Here is a 13,776-nt window from a genome sequence, read left to right as displayed (position 1 = left end):
AAAGATAAAACGGTACATTCTCATAAGTATGGCATTCTTTTTTTTATCCCTGGTGTTTCTGCTTGTAAGTGGAGGGGTGATAGGAGTTGCAGTTCATAAACCCCTTTTTTTTTAAATACATGTATTTTTAGAAATGTATTTGTCTGAGCGTGCCTTTTGCAAGGGCACAATGGCCTCTCCTGGAATTGAATATGGGAAGCCCACAGGGGCTCACATATAAAACCCAGAAAGGCATGTATGAGGTGCCGCTGGGTCCATTACTAAGCACAGCCACAGTTGTAGGAGCGCTGGATGTACACAGGCTGGTAGTCACCCAGTGCTACTCTTTGGGCTTTTTTTCAGTAAAATGTTTTAATTGGTTTTACAAAAAAAAAAGAAAACATAGATCGGCCATTAACACTAAATGATGCCTTCACTTGGAGGCCAAACAACAATATTCAGTATTGACTTGTAATGTAATGTTAAACATCATCTCCCCGTTCACAATATACAGCTCTTTGTTTCAATACCTTTCTCAATCCCCACTTGGAATTCCCCTCTCTCATATTCAACGCATCTCCTGGCTTTTCTATTTGTAACTCCTCCTAGCTGTACAGAGTATCTCTGCTCCTGTGACTGCAGGCAACTTGGAGCCTTGCCTTTTCCATTATGTCCAGGGACAGATTACAGCACACCTATCAATTAGCTAAAAGAAGACAGCGCTGAGACAATATACAACTTAAAAAATATATATATTTTTTTCTTTTCTTGTGTTTTTTTATAATAAAAAATATATATTTTATTATAAAAGAAAAGAAAATTATATATATACACAGGCAAATACGGTAATAAATGAAATGATATATATACACAGGGTCAAATAATGAATGACACAGCTTGTACAAAAATGTAAATGTCAAGCAATCATATCACAAAAATATGTCCAAAAAAAGGAAAAATAAACATACAACAAAGTTTTTAATGTTTTTAAGTTTTTAATCATGCGCCTTTTCTGCAGCTAAAGAAGTCTTTGGAACGAAACGCGTCCTGCATAACGGCGCCAAGCCTGGCCAGGCGTAACCAAGTCAACAGTGAGTTTTATTCTCAATTTTATTTTTAAAACTTTGTTGTATGTTTATTTTTCCTTTTTTGTGATATGATTGCTTGACATTTTCATTTTTGTACAAGACGTGTCATTCATTATTTGACCCTGTGTATATATATATCATTTCATTTATTTTTTGCCTGTGTGTATATATATATATATATATATTTTGTCTTTTCTTGTGTTTTTTTTATAATAAAATATATATTTTTTTATACTTGTATTTTGTCTCAGCGCTGTCTTCTTTTAGCTAATTTTCTGCCTTTATAGATTTCCCCAAACAAGTGGAACTCCTTAAATCCTCAGGACTAGCTTCTTTACTAACTATAAGTAAAAATATTGAACACTATCTCCCATCTTCCTCTTTTATCTCTCCTCATTGATAGATATAAGACCGGTAATTACTTTTTAAATTCACATATTTTGTTCAGATTTAATTACTTTAACTACGTTTATTCTTTTGAGGGGTAGTAGTTTATATTTCACATGAGTTATTATTTCACTAGATATTAATTTATTTTTCTGTATTTTATATTTGTCTCTTTTACACATTATTTCTTTATTTTTGGAATATCAGCGCTGTATTTTTAGTTTCTTACAGATATTAATTACTCACTTGAAAATGTACCACATTGTCCCCAAACTTTGTTTGCCTCAACCAATTTATTATGGTGCAGATTATAGCACTGTTTTCCCACCAACACTACCAGACATCTTTGGATGCAATCTGAGTACTGGGCAAGTCCTGTGGATGCAATAAGAGTGCCAGGGCTGATCCTTAGGGTGTGCGACCTGTGACCTGTGATCTGCAGTTTTAGGTTTTCCATGTATTATTTATTTGATCTATGCCTTCAATGCTCAGTTTTCCTTGTGATTTTCCAATTATTCAGTTGCTACAGCCGAAATTCATGGGGGAGAGAAAAAGAGTTGTGAAACAGTAAAGGAGGGGACAAAGTGACTCTGGTGGTGATGATGGTGGAGCGTCAGTACGAGGGTGGCCAGCACAGGGCACCTGAACACCTAAGCTGCTGTCTCCCAACATTGAGGAGAGAGGCAGTGGTGTAAGTGAGTGAGAAATTCTCCTGCCGCCTGAACAAACCTATGCCGGGCAGCTGCTGGTTTTATATATATACCGTATTTGCTCGATTATAAGACGACCCAGGCAGAGTGGCGTATAGAGGGTTAAAAAGGCATTTCTGGAGGCAGAGTGGCATTAAGGGGGTTAAAAGGCATTTCACAGGGCACCCTGCCTCCAGAAATGCCTTATGCCCCCCATTTAACACCCCCCCGCCCCACTTACCGGTACTTCTCAAATGCCTATTAACCCCCTTAATGCCACTCTGCCTCCAGAAATGCCTTTTTAACCCTCTATACGCCACTCTGCCTCCTGAAATGCCTTAAACCTCCCTATATGCCACTCTTCCCCATAATATGCCTTTTAACCCTCTAAGTGCCAGAATGGCATATAGGGTTAAAAGGCATATCATGGGGCACAGTGGCATATAGGGTTAAAAGGCATATCATGGGGAACAGTGGCATTTAGAGGCTTAAAAGGCATATCATGGGGGCACAGTGGCATATAGGGGGTATAAGGCATTTCTGGGGCAGATGTGCATAACTGGGGGGCAGGTTGGAAAATAGAAGGAAATAAAACCAAAATATTTTTCTCAATCATAGCTTTTATTAAAAAAATAGTTTAAATGAATTAACATTTACTGGTAAAACTTTTTTCCTATAAGGTCGTCTTATATTCAGGCTTTTTCTTTTTTTCCTAAATTAATATTAAGATTTGGGGGGTCGTCTTATAATCGAGCAAATACGGTATATATTATATATGTAACGGGTTCACCAAGAGAGCTGTAGTAACTCCCAGAGATCACCCACATGTATCCTCCTGTTGTCCCCGGAATAACTTCCAGCACCAGCCAGCATGCACACCTTGGAACCCTGCTATGTGTACCCAATAAGTAGACACACAACTACCTTGAATTGAGTACAGCAGGGATGAACAGTTTATTGATGTAAGACAGGGACTCATATAGCCACAGAACTTAACTAACATAAATTAACATAGATAAACAGGTACATGTAGACAACCAAACCTTTAACCCCTTAACGTCCATTGCCGGGTCAGACACGTCATGCAAAACGGTCACTTAACGACCTATGACGTGCCTGACATGTCATGAGACTTAAACGGTGTTGCTGTAATGCCTCGATGTTTATTATTATGAGCAAATGCTAAAATTAGGGCTGTATCTTCCCAAAAATACTGACATGGAAAATTTTAAATAAAAGCATTTCAAATACCCAAGGGGTGTCTAATTTAAAAAAATGAATGGTTTGATGGGGTAAATTGGAGTGGCCGGGCTCAAAGATAGGGCATGTAGCATTTTAACCCCAAACACCAGACAAACCCATACATGTTGGGTATGACTGTACTCGGGAGATGTTCCTGAACACACATTGGGGTGTTGTTTGATAGTGACATATACCTGGAGCTATAAACTTATACCTAAAGTACAATTTGTGTGAAAAAAATACCAAAAAAAATACTATCACAAAGTGTGGCAAAGGCTGGTGGTAGAATCTGATGCATGGAAAGGGTTAAATACTACCATTTTAAGTACCTTGGGGTGTCTAGTTTTCAAAAATATATGGTTTGATGGGGTAAATTGTAGTGGCCGGGCTCAAAGATAGGGCATAGGCACAGACTGACCAAAATAGGGAAAAAAAAGCTACCACAAAGTGTGGCAAAGGCTGGTGGTAGAATCTCATGCATGGAAAGGGTTAAAATATTAGCATTTGAAATACCTTGGGGTGTCTAGTTTTCAAAAATATATGGTATGATGGGGTAAATTGAATTAGCCGGCTTCAAAGATGGTCCTATTAGGACATGGGGACAGAATGACCAGATGTAAAAGTTCCAAGTTAAAAAACGTGCACTTCCTAAATGTGGGGTATGACTGTACTCGGGAGATGTTGCTGAACACATATTGGGGTGTTGTTTGAAAGTGTTGTATACCAGGAGATGTAAATCCATACCTGAAGAGCAATTTTAGCGATAACAAACACAAAATAAATTATTACCACAAAGTTTGACAAAGACTGGTGGTAGAATTAGTGCATGGAAAGAGTTAAAATTCTAGCATTTGAAATACTTTGGGGTGTCTAGTTTTCAAAAATATATGATTTGATGGGGTAAATTCCGTTGGCCGGCTTCAAAGATACCCGAAATGGCACATGGGGGAAGAATTACCAGATCTGGAAAAAATGGATTTGAAATAGCAAAACGCTACTTGTACTTAATGCTCCATAACGTGCAGAAAAAAGCAAAAAAACATAAAAACATTGGGTATTTCTAAACTCAGGACAAATAGTAGAATATATTTAGTAGGTTTTTTCATTAGCTTTTTTGGATGAGTAAAAGATTTTTGGGGTAAAAGTCAGAAAATGTGGGTTTTTTTTACATTTTCATCATATTTTATTACTGTTTTTATGGGAAATTAGATAATATGATCAAAACAATGGTATCTGAAGAAAGCCCTTCTTGTCCGGAAAAAAACAACATATAATTTGTGTGGGTTCACTAAATGAGTGAGGAGAAAATTACATCTAAACACGAACACCGCAAAAGTGTTAAAACAGCCTCGGTCCCAATGGTACAAAAGGTAAAACACAGCCTGGTCCTTAAGGGGTTAATCCCCTTTAGCTACTGAATATCCCCCTGGCAGCCATCCTGTTAATGGGATTAGTTGACACAATGGAATTCCTGCCTGTGCAATCTCTGTTTGGCAGCCAGGCTGGAGCCTTCTCTGACTACCTTGGGGCCTTGTATGACAGGTCATTCTGTCACAATATATATATATATGTATAAAAAAATGAAAAATGTAATTCACCAGATGTTTTGTTATATTTAAACACACTATTTTTCCTGGCTGGGGAGGATCAACGTACTAAATTCCTACTATATTCCTAAAATATTATATGTATTAAGAGCAAAACCTTTGAGAGTTCCCTACTCCATACTTTCTCAAATTCAAAGCTTGATCTCAGTATACGCTTGGCAAAATAAGACTCCTAGAATCGCTTTTAAAAATTTAACCAGAAGTATTCAAACAGGAGGACTTGCGCTGCCAAATATAAAAGAGATTCATGAAACCTGCATGTTAGCTCATACTTTGGCATGGGATAAATCACAAAATGACAACACTGCTTGGTTTGAAAAGGAAGCAATAGACCCTATACAACCTTTCAATATTATTTGGTTAAATCACAAAAGATCTAAATATGTAAATTGCGACAATGCTGTGATTAAGGATTCAATAATAACTTTAGAAAAGTGGAGAAAGTATATGAAAATTGATAAGGGCCTCCTATACTCAACCCCAATCGAGATATTAACAACTTACATAAGTAATTTAGATCTACAAAATTGGAGGAGATCTAATATAAAATATATATCTGACATGTACGATACAAATACTTTATTAACTTGGCTAAATGGAATCTATCGGGTTCTGATATTTTCAATTATATACGAATAAAATATTTTTTGCAATCAATAGGAATCACGAGATCCCAGAGAGTGGAGGAATTTCTAAATAAACATCATAAATCAAGAATAATTCATAAAATAAAAGTACTAAAAGATAGTCTTTTATTAGAAGAACCTCTATCAAATAAAGAAAAATGGGAGAAAGATATTGGAGGAATTTACCAATTGGAGGAATGGTTGGAACCATATAATCAGATTAGGAAATATACACATTGCTTAGGTATGCTTGAACTACAGTACAAAATTATACACAGATGGTATAGGACACCAGTACAAATAATAAAATATAATAAAGATATATCTAATCGATGCTGGAGATGCGATAAGGAAGAGGGTAATATCTACCATATGTGGTGGGAGTGTGAAGAAATAGGGAAAATTAACTTATCTCTCACGAATCATTAATAATATATTAGGATGCAAACTTGATATAACACCTCAAATATTTATCTTCCATATGGGACTATCAAATTTTAATAACGTACAAAAAAATTTGATAATCCAACTTTTATTAGCTTGTAAGCTAATTATAGCAAGAAATTGGAAGAAGTTTGGAATGATATCATGTGATGAATTAATCGGTCAGATTCAATATCAGTGCAAAATGGAAGAGGGTTTCTATATAAGCATATCTAAATATAAGAAATATTTAAAAATTTGGTCTCCATGGATGAAATATGCACATTCTGGGTAAAAAAAAAACCCCAAAAAAAAACATATATATCTAAAAATAAGTAGAAGTCTCAAAAACTATAAACGATACCAATTTTATATATTTGAGATGAATGGTAATAAATGTGACGTGGAAAATATTAACAGACGATAACTTAGTGTACTTAGTTTTCCTTTTTTGAAAGTATAATATGTTCTTAAGTAACAATATTATATAACTGTAATAAGGAAGCATTATTAATATAATGTACTAAGTTATATATTTTATATTTTGTATGGAATATTTATATGTATGTATGTATTTTTGTATGTTTTCATAATAATAAATTAAAAAAAAAAAATTAAACACACTATTTAAAATACATTAGCAGTTTTGGAACACTTTTTTTCTATATTTCAGAAAATACATTACATTCTTCGACAACGCCTAGCATGAGCAACTTGGGCATCAACAAGAACCTGTAAGGCAACTTGTCCCTACTTCATGGGGAAACTCAAACTGTACAAATTAGTAGCCCTTAACTTTTCTTTAAAATTCTTTTTTAATTAAATTTGTATGAAAAAATACTTCCCATTAAAACTGAATTTATGCTAGAAATAATGTAGTATGATTACCTTGCTATGGTGTGAGCAGTTATCTCATGAGCAGTTATCTCATGTTCTATTCTACTGTAACCATATTTGCTGGATTATATTTGCTGGTCCTCATTAAAGGCACCATCCCTGGGGGCAGAATGTTATCTGGGGTAGAGCGACCTTCCCGCTAAATACTAGAAAGATCTTTATAAAATTTTCTTCCAACAGAAATACATGTGGAAAGCCATATATTTTGGGTGACTCTCTGTTCAAACACCACATTGAGCTAATATCCTATTTATCTAATAAAATAATTTCCTCTATAAACTTTTGTTAGTGTGTCAGGCTGGATGATGAGGCTGAGACATTTTATTGTAGGTATGATACGGTCAGTGAAAAATGTGTAAGCCCAATCAACCTCTCTACTTGACATACAGGTATGTATATCTATATATATATATATATATATATATATATATATATATATATATATATATATATATATATATATAGAGAGAGAGAGAGAGAGAGAGAGAGAGAGAGAGAGAGATAGATATATATATAGATATATATATATAGATATAGATATATATACAGGTATCCAACATTTTTCACTTAAGCAAGCTATTTTGGCTTATGAAATGTTCCATAGAAACACTCTTTAGAATAGTGAGGTAAGCCTGTATTTATTGCTACAAGAGAGCTACTACTTCCTCTTTTCATTCCTCCTTTTGCTTTAATTACCCATACTATTCCTTTAGAATGTAAGGTCTCAAAAGCCCACCGTTCCTGACTGGAACTTTTTATAAATGTACCAAACAGCTAGATGGCAAGCTCATGGGCAGGGTTCTCTTCTCTTGATGTGTGTGTATGCATTAATGTATATTTGTAATGTGTGTTAACTACCCCACTAAAATTGTGCAGCGCTGTATAATTTGTTGGCGCTTAATAAATAAAAAGATAATATACCGGTATATTCAACTTTTGTGACCCCTAGTGGCTGAATGGTATATTACACTGTATTGTAAAGAGACATCTTCTAAAAGACATACAGGCACACCCCATTGTAAGGACATTCACCTTATGGACACACAGTTGCAACACAACCATTCCCCTGTTTACGAATGGACGCTTTGCAAGAATGAACATATGACAGCATGACGCCAGCACGTCAGTTCATCTTTTGAGGATGTTTTGTGTCTTTTGAGTGTTCCGTGTTTTGTGCTGGAAATAAGACTGAGCTTTACTCAAAGTATATTTTCTTTTACATACATGCTCTGGACCCCATTGTGTACTTGAATATGGATTATGCCTTTATAACCACATTCAAAAGAGATGGAAAACTACAATATAATATAAATGTACTAATTAAATGCCTTGTGTATGTCAGAGGTCAGAGGAGAATGGGCAGACTAGTTCGAGTAGTAATTCAAATAACTCGTTACAACCAAGGTATGCAGAATACCATCTCTAAATGCACAGCACGTCAAACCTTGAAGCAGATGGGTTACAGCAGTAGAAGGCAACCCCAGGATGCCAATCCTGTCGGCTGAGAACAGGAAACTGAGGCTCACCAAAATTGGACAGTGGAAGACTGGAAGAACGTTGCCTGGTCTGATGAGTCTCGATTCCAGCTGCGACATCCAGATGGCAGGGTCAGACTTTGGCATAAACAACATGAAAGCATGGATCCATCCTGCCTTGTATCAACGGTTCAGGATAGTGGTGGCACTTTGGGCCCCTTAGTACCATTTGAGCATTGTTTAAACACGACAGCCTACCTGAGTACTGTTGCTGACCATGTCCATCCCTTCCTACTTCCAGCAGGATAATGCACCATGTTACAAAACTCACATCATCTCAAACTGGCTTCTTGAACATGACAATGAGTTCACAATAACTCCAATGGCCTCCACAGTCACCAGATCTCAATCCAATAGAGCACATTTGGGGTGCGGGTGATCCGCATCATGGAGTAACTGCGTGAGGCCATCATGTCTATACGGGCCAAAATCTCTGAGGAATGTTTCCAGCACCTTGTAGAAAGTATGCCACGGAGAATGAAGGAAGCTGTGAAGGCAAAAGGGGGTCCAACCCATTACTACCAAGGTGTACCTAATGAAGTGGCCAATGAGTGTTGATTTTCCTTTTGTGACACCTAGTGGCTAAATGATATATATTGGAATATTTATTCACTCAATATAAAGTAGCGTAAAGGGGTGCGGGACCAGCACAGTATTTGTTTGAGATTCTCTGTATTCATTTTAACACTTGCATTTCAGTCAATACCATGAAAGTTTAAAGTTATAGGAATTTTAGCAAGACTTCTGTGAACTTAACTGCATCTTAATCATTGTTTTGAAACAAGAGTATTTAAAAAAACAATTGCTTTCTATGAGTTCATTTGAAATTATTATGTGAGTTATTTTGCTTTATTCTAAATTTAATATGAATGTATAGTAGCAGGCTACTATACATTATTATATTACATTATTATAAATGTAAGCGGAGCTGTAACTTTGGACTCCAGCGCTTACCGTTTGAGTCTCTGGAAATGCTCAGCGCTCCATTTTTTCACCCATCTATCTATAAATAAATAGGTGGGAAGATTGCTAAGCACCAAGCATTTCTAGAGATATCAGACATGCCATGTGTATTGTTATGAATTGCGTGGTCTTTCTGGCAATATGTTCTTCGTTGGCAACTGGAGGGCCCTCCACACCTGAGAGATCACCTGGACATTGAGTGCATGTTTGGGCACTACTACTGAATACTGTTGTTTGTCACATAGGGTATTTGCAGGGCCGGCCCTACCTTGGAGCAGAGTAGGGCAACTGCTCCAGGCGGCACTTTTGAAGGGGCGGCACTTTGCCCCAAGCCCTTTTATTTTTTTTTTTTAAGTGGAAGAGAGAGAGGGCGCCGAGTGGTTTTCGCTTACCAAGTTATCAGTACCCGCTCGGCACTCCTCTACGAGCCCTCTAGCTCGGTCTCGGTGCCGGCTTGTGATGCTGAGCGCGGAAGATGACGTCATTTCGAGCAGGGAGACTCGCTGCAGGACTGCTGAAATGTAAGTACAAAGAGGGGGGACAGAGTAGATAATAGGGAGGGAGGGAGAGTAAGGGTAGATAATAGGGATGGAGAGGAAGGGTAGATAATAGGGAGGGAGGGAGAGGAAGGGTTGATAATGGGGGGCGGCAGTGGAAGGGTAGATAATGGGGGGGGCAGCATTTTCAACTTCGCCCCAGGCGGCATTATGTCTTATGTATTTGCTTACACACCAGAGCTGCGTTGCTAAACAGTGTACATCTTTAGTATAAGTCTTTAGTGTTAGAGTGAGTGTTAATTTATGGTGCTGGGGAGTGTGTAGATATGTATTTGTGTTAGAGTGAGTTTATGAGTATTAGTGTGTGATGTTAGCATTAGCGTGTGGTGTATTAGTGTATAGTGTTAGGAGTGTGTGCTGATGTGTGGTATTAGCATCAGTGTGTGAGTCAGCAAATGGGGTTTGAATGTGGCTCTCAACCCTGTCTTCAGTGGGTCGCAGAGGGTCAGGGCCGGACTGGAGGCATACCGGGAAAATTTCACTTTCCTGGGGCTGCCTTACACATTCTATCAGGGATAGGCAGAAATGAACTGAAGAACACTATAGTAGCACATCTCACAAAGCTGCAGAAACATTTTCAAGACTACTTCCCAGAGCAGCACAGGGATGACGGCTGGATGACGCGATCCCTTTGGAATTGATTTGGAAAGCGTCATGTTGCTAAGCAAGGAAGAGAGTCAGCTTGTAGAGCTTTCATGCGATCAGATGCTAAAATTTTTTTTTACTGAGCTAACCCTCTTCCAGTTTTGGTGTAATGTTATCGCTGAATATCCTTCCATCTCAACCCATGCCATCAAAGTTTTACTACCATTCAGCACAACTTATCTTTGTGAGAGTGGCTTCTCAAATCTGGTTCAGTTAAAGACAAAGCATAGAAACAGAATGGACATTGAACATGACCTCAGAGTTGCTTTGTCTACCATCACCCCAGACTTCAAAAAGCATACCCAGTTTTCCCATTAGATCTTCCTCATATGTTTCTATGGCTGTTTGTTTATCTATTTATTGGGTTTACTGCACACGCTGTTTTATGGAATAAAATATAATGATGAGTGATGAGCCTAGAGTTAGTGGTGCGGAGGAGTGTGTGTCTATGTCTAAGTGTATTTTGTGGTAAAGTACTGTTGTGTGTGGGGTGGCAAGTGTTTGGGGGTGTCAGATTGCAAAGATAGTGTTGGGTGCTCGGCATCAGATACTGTTGTGTGTATGGTGGGGAGAAAACTTTCAAAAAGACAGAGAGAAAGGAGACTATAAGGGAAAATAGGGTAGAGGGAAGAATAAAGGATAGAGAAAATGGAGCGAGGGAAAAGAGAGATAGAAGAGAAAAATGAGAGAGCAAAAATATGTTGCATGTGATTTCAATGATGGACACATACTGTATGGTGGTCTCATAATAGCACAGAGTACATTGATTCCACCTTTCAGCTACTGTGCATCCGATAACATCAAAGGAAACCTTCCAATTGATATTAATGTAGATTGTTGCCACAGCGGAAGCTCATTACAGCCAATGTGGTTTAGCTGACACAGTATGTCATGTGAAAATTATTGTAATGAAAGTGAAAATATATGGATAAGAAGCTATGCCCATGTAACTCCTAATCCAGTGCCATATATTTAGTAAAGGAGTAGTGTACAGGCTTTCTTTATAGGCTACAGTCAGTGTATTGGCACAGGATGATACTGTAACTGTATTTTTCCCCTCATTCAGGGTTTCAATTTTTTTCTTTGGTTTTCTGAATGAGTTTATTATTTTAATGATCTGGAATCGACATAAAATGTATCCATTGTAGCCAATATCTATCTGCATACCCCATTGTCTTATTGAGACAGGCAAACCCTGCCTTTTCCAGGACGGTTAACGCTAGTTAATTCCAGATTTTCCTAGTCTGGACGTCAGAAAATATAGATTTTATTAAAGACAGAGGCGACTTTTATGCTTATATCTTTCTTTACTTTCAACAGCAGCAAATGTAATATACAAGTTAGTTAGAGAAAAAAAATGAACAGGTAGGTGTAACCAAACATGCTATATGCATAGGTAGTCCATTAGCCAATCAGGTCTGGTAAACAGGTATAGTGGCAGTTGAACCTTATAGCTCCTCCTCTTTCTTGATGCAAGAGGACATGTCTTAGTAGAACAACGAGAAGAAACAATTCCTGAAGAGAAAACTGGAGAACTTGTAACGATGAAGTAGTATTTGTCCGTCTCAAGCTGAGGAGAAAAAACAAACAGGGAGGGTTAAAGGGTGGGATAATAGTCACCTCCTGTCTTTAATAAAATCTATATTTTCTGACGTCCAGACTAGGAAAATCTGGAATTTTATGGCAGACAGGAGGCTCCTATTATGCTGGTTTAAAGCATAAGTATAACTATAAAACAACACTAGAGACATGAGGTTGAGGTCGGTAATAAAACGATTTAAATGTAGAAGCCGATGACCAATCGGCTGCTTTAAGGATGTCATTTAAGGAGCCTCCTGCTTGTAAGGTTTTGGTAGACATAGCACCTCTAGTGGAGTGTGCTCCGAATTTAGAGATGTCAATACCAGCCATGGACATAATAAGTCTGACCCACCTTGCTAGGGTGGCAGAAGTAACTGGCGCGTAGGTTTTACAATAGGAGATTAGTAACTGTTGAGAAGACGAACTTCTAAGAGTATGAAAGCGAAGTTCATATATTTGTAAACATCGAACGACACGATGGTCAGGAAAACAGGGATAAAATACCTTTTTAAGGTTAGTTTTGGTACGTCTGGTTATAATAAAGTAAACACCATCAGGGGAAAAAGTTCTGTTAGATATATCTAGAGCTTTAACATCCGACACTCTTTTAAAAGAAATTAAACATAGTAAAACAGTTAATTTACAAGATAACATTTTAAGAGAGAGTGAATCATTATCATTCCATGAATTAAATAAATCCTGAATAAGATTAACATTCCAAGTGTCTGTGTATTTTGGACGTGGAGGCCTCTGAAATCTGATACCTTTCAAAGTTTACAAACCAAAGGGTGTTTGCCTATAGGAAAAGAGTTAATATGGGAATGGTAGGCAGAAATGGCAGAACGATAGAGATTCAGAGTCCGGTAAGCTTTACCGGAGTCAAATTCTAAAGAAAGGAAATTTAGGATTTGAGAGATAGATGTTTGAACAGGATCCAGATCCTGTTGCATGCACCAACGAACCCAAAGTTTCCAGGCTGATCTGTAATTAGATCTGGTACCTGGGGCCCATGCTTCTGACAGTAGTCTTTGAGTAGAAGCTGAAAATTCTGGATTCGGTTCGAATGGCCTGAGATCAGCCATGCTATCAATGTCAACTGTTTGTCTAGAACAAGAGGGTGTGGGTTCCCTGATGGGTCTAATAATATCGATTGGAAGGTCGGGAGGATCCGTGGGAAGTCTATGGCCATGTTCAGTATCTGGTTGAGCTGGCCACCATTGTCACGGACTGGGTCCAAACAGATGACGGAAAGGACCCAGCGCACCCAAAGATTGTGTGCAGGAGTTACGGTGCAGTAGTGGAGTTGGACAGGGCCTGGTTGCAGGGTGACCGCACTCACCTGGGTGTTGAGTATCTAGGGTTGTGCAGCCACATACCAGCACCCTCACATAGCAGCAGATGTAGTCCAAAAGGAAACAAAGTGATATCCTGCAGGCACCCTGGAGCAGGCATGAAACATAACAAGACTCATGTGCGGGATGCTGCAGGCTGGGAGTATGGAAGCTAAGCAGAGAAATATAGCAGAAACATAACAAGCAAGTGACAGGGAGACCAGGA

The sequence above is a fragment of the Spea bombifrons genome, chromosome 4 (assembly GCF_027358695.1).
Source record: "Spea bombifrons isolate aSpeBom1 chromosome 4, aSpeBom1.2.pri, whole genome shotgun sequence".
Lineage (NCBI taxonomy): Eukaryota > Metazoa > Chordata > Amphibia > Anura > Pelobatidae > Spea > Spea bombifrons.
This window is presented reverse-complemented; position numbering follows the sequence as displayed.